This window comes from Nomascus leucogenys, chromosome 4 (genome assembly GCF_006542625.1).
Source record: "Nomascus leucogenys isolate Asia chromosome 4, Asia_NLE_v1, whole genome shotgun sequence".
Lineage (NCBI taxonomy): Eukaryota > Metazoa > Chordata > Mammalia > Primates > Hylobatidae > Nomascus > Nomascus leucogenys.
In genome coordinates this window covers 57300488-57307934 of record NC_044384.1, presented here as the reverse complement: position 1 = coordinate 57307934, position 7447 = coordinate 57300488, and the positions used below count along the sequence as shown (strand labels likewise).

The 7447-nt window shown below is 36.9% G+C and overlaps 1 pseudogene; it reads left to right on the top strand.

Moving 5' to 3' along the window:
• Positions 1 to 1646: 1646 nt before the first annotated feature.
• Positions 1647 to 2423, top strand: LOC100605298 (annotated as a pseudogene).
• Positions 2424 to 7447: the final 5024 nt, after the last annotated feature.

The window sequence follows — 7447 nt, the reverse complement described above, 5'->3', positions numbered from 1 at the left end:
GTCACTAGCCCTCATTTGCACTAAAGATCAAAATAGGTTTTGTTTTTCTATTTAGAACCAAAAATAAATTTTTTCCCCCAAAATCCTCAAAGGAAAAAGAGCAACAAGCAAAACCCGCCCCCAAGAAATCAAAAACAAAACAAAACCAAAACCAAAAACTGAACACCTTTCAGGTCATTAGAATCAACAATTACACAATGATTTTTATAGTAGTCTAGCAAGATGTGTGTAACATTCACTGGCTGTGATTGACCAAGCATCCTTTTTAAACTCCTGAACTTTGACCAACCAAGAGATAGACACACACACACACACACACACACACACACACACACACACACGCAGAGCCAAAAGATTCGCAGTGAAACTTAACCCTATTTGTTTGTACAATCAAGATCAAAACAAATCTAGGAAGTATGGCAACAGAGAAGAGTGTAAATATTAAAAATCCTAACAATTATACTAAGTAGAAATTACGTAAATTTAAAATGATTTGCGGAGGAAAAAGAAAAGAATGTAAAAATATAAGTCTGCTCATTTTCTCATCATTTGCAGTTGGGAGGTTAAAATAACTAAATTAAAGCTAATGAAATAAAAAGGCATAAAATATTTAAAGGTAAGTACTAAGGAAGATAAAATAGTAAACTAGGAGTTGGCAGGGGAAGATCATGTTTCATAGTAGAGAGTTACAAGTAAAGTTGAAATATGTATTTTCAGATACTCTCTGAAGAAACAGAAGTCTAAGGGTATATGCAACATTTTGATTGCAGATATAAGCACTAGAACGAAATACAAACATTCCAATTTATCAGAAAAAAACCTACAAAAATCAAGAAAATCATAGATGATAGACTAAGAAAAAGGCTAAAAATTAGAAAGCATTACATAAAATAATATGCCATTATATCTGTCATACTAGTAAGTATAAATGGTAAAACTAATATATGAATTTTTATGATTCACAAAGCAAAAATCAAAACAGATACCAAAAAGGCAAAGGCATAAAACATAGACAAAAGATATTCTAAGCAATGTTAACAAAGAGAAAGTGGGATGTGGCAGAGGCAGTTTGTCCTTTCCAAATATTTATTGACTTCCCTGTCTTTTCCAGCCTTCCTTGTGGAATAAGCAGACCTATGACTAATTCTAGCCAATAGACTATGCAGAGAATTGACTGGCATTTCCTTGCTGAAACAGGTAAGAACCAGTGTGCCTCTCTACTTGTCTCTTTCCCTGTCATGTACTCCCAATGGCATAGCCACCAGGTGGAACAAGGCAACCAAGATCACACTGGGTTTGGCATGAGCAGGAAATAAATACTTTGTTCATTCACTGAAAATAGGGCTTTAATTTTTATTTCAATATTAATAGCCGGGTTGTTTGTAATCTTAATATCAACGTTGAGTTCAGGGGGAGAAAAATAATAACAGCAGGGCACTTTTGTAAATGATAAAAGAGCGGACTGTTCACAATGAATATATCACGTTTATGAATGCCTATGCACCAAATAGCTTAGAACCAACATTCATAAAGTAAAAGTGTCAGAAAATAGGAGAAAGAGTACCACTTTCTTTGAAATGATAGATTGGCCACAATTTCTCTGTGCACTGGAAGATGGTGGTCCTCTTTCCTTGCCCAGTGCAGCCATGGCTCTTGGTGCCAAGAAGCATCTGAAGTGGGTAGGAGCCCCAAAGCACTGGATGCCAAATACACTGACTGGTGTGTTTGCTTGCCACCGATACACCAGTCTCCACAGGCTGAGAGTCTCCCCCTCATCATTTTCCTAAGGAACGGACTTAAGCATGCACTGACAGGAGATGAAGCAAAGAAGATCCTCATGCAGCAGTTTATTAAGATTGATCACAAGGTCTTGACTGATAACCTATGCCACTGGTTCCTTAGATGTCAGCATTAACAAGACCAGAGAGAATTTCCATCTGATCTGTGACACCAGGGTTCACCTTGCTGTTGATCCTGTTACACCTGAGGAGGTCAAGTTATTCAAAGTGAGAAGAAACTTTATAAGCGCAAAATAAATCCCTGATCTGGCAGCTCATGATGCTGGCACCATCTGCTGCCCTGGCCCTCATCAAGGTGAATGACATCATTCAGATTGACTTGGAGACTGGCAAGATTACCAATTTCATCAGGTCCGACACTGGTAACCTGCGTATGGTGACTGGAGGTGCTAACCTGGGAAGGATTCGTGTGATCCCTCACAGAGAAAAACATCCTGGATTTTTCGATGTGGTTCATGTAAAAGATGCCAACAGCAACAGCTTTGCCACCCGGCTCTCCAACATTTTTGTTATTGGCAAAAGCAACAAATCATGGATTTCTCTTGCCTGAGGACAAGGTATCTGCCTCACCATTGCTGAAGAGAAAGAGAGAAGAGACTGGTGGCAGAAGAGAGCAGTGGGTGAAATGGTCTCTAGGTAACATGTTGGAAAGGTCTTTATACTTAATTAAAGATCATACATCATGAAAAAAATTAATGAATAATATTTTGATTTTTTTCTGTCAGTCCATGAGAAAGCAGATAAATAGAACATTTGTAAAAAAGTAGAAAACCTAAATTACAAAATTAATAAATTAAATTGTAACACATTAAACTCCATACCTTGAAAACAGGAAAATACGTTTTTTTTTCAAGCCTTCATGGAACCCTCACAAAAACTAACCATATATTAAATTGCAAAGGAAATGATGGTAAATTTTAAAAAATAGGAATTATACCGGTAACAATTGTTATTGCAAAGCAATAAAACTAGAAATTAATATGAAAACAAAAATTCTATTACCTAGAAATCCTTTAACTCTCTCATAAACAACTTTTGGGTTAAAAAGAAAATAAAATCTGAATTTACCAGAAATATGGAAAATGACAATAACAAAAACACTACTTGTCTGAATCACTGGGTTACATCTAAGATAGTGCTTATAGGAGAAAACCTGAAATACTTACATTAACAAACATTAAGCTTTCCATTCAAGAAGTTAGAAAGCAACAATAACCAAGAAAAAGAAATGGAAAAGCATGTTTTCATTTATAAGTGGGAGCTGAACAATGTGAACACATAAACACAGGGAGGGGAACAACACACATTGGGGTCTGTATGGGGAGGGGGTTAGGGGAGAGAGAGCATCAAGAAAAATAGCTAATGCATGCTGGGCTTAATACCTAAGTGATGGGTTGATAGGTGCAGCAAACCACCATGGCACATGTTTACCTATGTAACAAACTTGCACATCCTGCACATATACCCTAGAACTTGAAAAAAAAAGAATTCTAAGTTAAAGAATTAGAAAACATAGAAAAAAATAAAGCTTATAATTAAATGTAACTGCTAATTCTTTGCAATATAAATACAATGAATAACCTGTTAGCTAATCTATTTGAGATAAATGGAAGAAAGAACAAATAACAATTTAAATATTATAAAAGTGAAAGAAACCACAAATACCAAGTAAACTAAAAGAATCCAAACAAACCACATTGCCCATGACTAAAAAACACATTTGAGAAACAAAAGGAAATGAAATGTTTTCATAAAGAAATGTAATTTACAAAAACTGACACCAGAAGAGATGAAAGATCTAAGCAGACAAATTACAATAAAGGAAATATAGCAAGTTGCAAAAGAACTTTACCTTCCTCCAATTCCATAATCCCCCAATATCTCACCCAAGAAAGCACCAGGTCTAGATAGTTTCAGAGGAAAATTTTTCCAAGGCTTTCAGAAATAGATTACTTCAATGCTGTTTAAATGGTTTCAGAACTTAGAATGAATACTTCCAAATTATTTTAATAAATCTAGCATAATATCAGTATCAAAAACTAACAAAAATAACACACAAACAAAAACTACAGATAAATCTCAGATATGAGTATAAATGGAAATATTCTAAATAAAATATTAGTGATTAAAATCTAGTCACTTAACAGAGAAACACAACATAAACTAAGTAGATGTATTCCAGGAATTTAAAGATGTTTCAACATCAGCAAGTTTATCAGTTAAATTAGCAGCATTCATAGATCAAAAGAGGAAAATTGTATAACCATCTTCATAGGTACTGACAAGGTATTTAAGATTACTGTAAAAACAGCTGGAACTCTTATATACCTGGTGATAGTATAAATCTGCACAGCCACTTTGGGAAATGGACAGTATCTACAAAACTGAACATATACATACCCTATTATCTCTTAGGAGTATACCACAATCAATACATACATATGTTCAGTAAAAGACTTGTACCAGAATGATCATAACAACTGAAAGCTGAAAACCACCAAACATCCATCAACAGTGGAAGGGAGAAAGAAGTTATGGTATATTTCTACAATACCCTACAAACAGTATCAGAGTGAGCAAACTTTGGCTACATACAGCATGGATCCATCTCACTGACATGATGTTGAGCAAAATAATATATACTGCATAATTCCATCTATACAGAATGCAAAACAAGACAAAACTAATCTATGGTTTTAGGAGTCAGGATAATGCTTACTTTTGGGAAGGCTATTGCCTGGGAGGGGCTGTGTGGGGCTGTGTAGGAGCTTCTGGGATACTGATGATGCTCTCTTTTCTCACCTGGTTGTTGGTTACACAGGTTCTTCACCTTATGGACCACAATACCAATGACTTGTGCACTTTTCTACATGCATTTCTACACTTTAAGATAAAGTTATTATTATTTTTTTTAAAAAGGTACCTTTGAACCCCTGGTGCTCCAGATAAGACCACCCTTTCCTTCTTCTCTTTGTTCCTGCTCACCATAGACAGGAGTCAAAAGAAGGCCCAAGGCATTGCCTGTTTGTGGCCATGCTTCCCACTCCATCCCCACCCTCCCTACAACTCTCAGAACCTCACCACCAGTATAGGCCCAAAGACCATGAGAAACAATTTCATTACACCTTTGTGTGTTCACATCCATCGCCACAAGAAGCCCAGGACCCACAAGCTATCCCTCATCCCCTGTACTCTAACTTTCTTTCTGATCCTGTGTCTCATCCCTCTCCAACTGTTGAAACCTTTACACTGTTCCCTCTGTAGCTCTTGGACAGTCTCCAGCAAAATCCTCAAACCCTCAGCTTCTTCTCTGAACGTCCCCTTCAGTTTCTTGCTCTAAAAGGACCTGAGGACCCTGCAGCCTTCTCCTGGTGGGACATTTTCTCCCCGCATCCTTCTGCCATGAGGCACATGGTGAGATAGGGGTCCTCCTAGCTCTGTGTTGTTATTTCTGATCACCTGCCTTCTGTCTTCCCTGAAACTCCCAGCCTAGAACGTCTTCTTTTCAGTCTTTAACACCCTTCTTACTGTTGCATTTGCCTACTACTCCTGGTCACAAATATCCTGATGTTTTTCCTTTTCCCTTGCTGTCACTTCTTTAATATGCCCATCATAATTATTGATGTTTCAAGAGCCACAAAGATGATCCTTTCAACATCTCGGCCATTCTGTTCCTCCACCTCCCCTCATCCAGTGATCTTCTCCCTCTGTCCTCAGACACTCACCCTCATGGTAACACCCTAGACTTTCTAAACACCTTAACAGCACTTCCTCCAGCATCACAGTTTTAAGGATGGCCACTCTCTGACCACTACCTCTAGTCTTTTTGGCTTCACTCTCTCTATTATTTTTACTTTACTGCTTTTTTATCTCCTTCACTGAGACCTACAAAACAGGGAGAAAGATGCATGTATTGAACAAAATACTGGTGGGTTTGAATAATGAACAGAATACCTGTAGCTGCATGTCTATAACCAGGACAGACTTAAATATATTCAGGCATTAATAAATCTGGGAAGGAAGGACAATTTCAAATGGTAGCTTTTTTCCTAGATTGAAGAATATGTTGTTTTTTAATTGACCATACATTTAGTGAGAAATTTAGTAGTATGATATCATAGTGGTTCAAATTTTGAATCCCTTTTTGAGAGAAAAGGGGCGGGGAAGAACCAGAAAACGTGGCATTAAGTAACTCAAAGAGGAGAAGTGGTTTCTCTTATTCTTTCCAAGGATCCTGTAGTAAAAGTAAGAAGGAAATGAAGTATATGCAAAGAGGAGATCCCAAGGTAGTAAGGGCAGATGGATAGTTATAACTACCTGTTATTTCTTTCCCTTTTGGATGGCAGGGGCATGATTTACATGTTCATGAATTTCTAATCTAGAAGGCATTCATGCAAAACAAAGACCATAAGCTTATGTTACAACATAGTCTCTGCAAGGAAGGGACATGTCTGGTCAAGCTGTCAGAAATCACCAGAAGTCTCTCAGCATGCGCCCCTTTGCTGTTCTGGAAGCTGCGTCAGTTCTTTGAAGCAAACCATATTTTTTTGGGCAACACACCAAAGGGTGATGTAAACCTCAAAGCCTGATAAGTTGCATCTCAGTTCTAGCTTTTTCTCAGAAAACTTTCCTTTGTCTATTACAACTTTTAGAAGATACAGAGGGAGAGAATTCATTGATTGGGGCAATAGTCAACAACATTAGGATGTTAGGGAAAGTCCAAGTTGAGGAGAACTGGATGTCTGAAACTCTTTGATTATAATAATTTTCCTTAATATTTTTTATGACTCCGCATCCTCAATATCTAGGTTTAGATCCTGCAGGAATGAAGTGCAAACAGTTCTTGACAAAACAGATTTTATGGAAAAATCTGTTGATGTTTTCAACTACGTCTGTACATTTAGATGTAGGTGTTTTTTAAGAGCCTACTCTGCTTTTGGCACTGTTAAGGAGGTTATAAAAAGGAATGACACAAGACCCCAATCACAAAGAACATATAATCTAGCAAAAGATATATAATCAAGTAGCATGACAAGATGGCATAAAATAAGAAAGCATGAATGGTCTAAACAGAAGTAGATTACCACAGTATGTACACTTGTGCATCATCTGAAGCAAAAAGTAAAGAGAACAGTCACCATTATCTCATTCCATTCAACAGCCTATCTTGTACCAGTGGAAGCTGGGGAGAGAGGATTAGTTCTTGTTGCTTGCCTTTGATGTTGGGACCAAGATATATTATAGCAGATATATTTCTATAGCTCTTCCAGAAAAATTCTTTTAATAATATGGAAGATAGATATCTCGGAATACTGTAAGCAGATAAGCCCTTCATTGTGAAGAATACGAACATTAAAACTAACAAATCAGTAATCGTTTCTTTTTATTTTATTAAATTTGCATAAAGCGCAAAAATAAAACAAACTAAAACTTTGAAGATTAAAGACAGAATGACAGCCAGTCAGAGCACCTCCTTCCTTCGTTCTAAAAGTGTAATAATTCAGATCACATTTAGCACTTTCACTTAGTGGATAAACTAGAAGGCAAAGCAAACACTCCTGGACTGTGCCTGTGAAGAGGTGAGCAAAAATGTGAAGTCTTGCTTGCATCATCTTGTAAATGTGGCAATGAATTTTCCATGAGGAAAA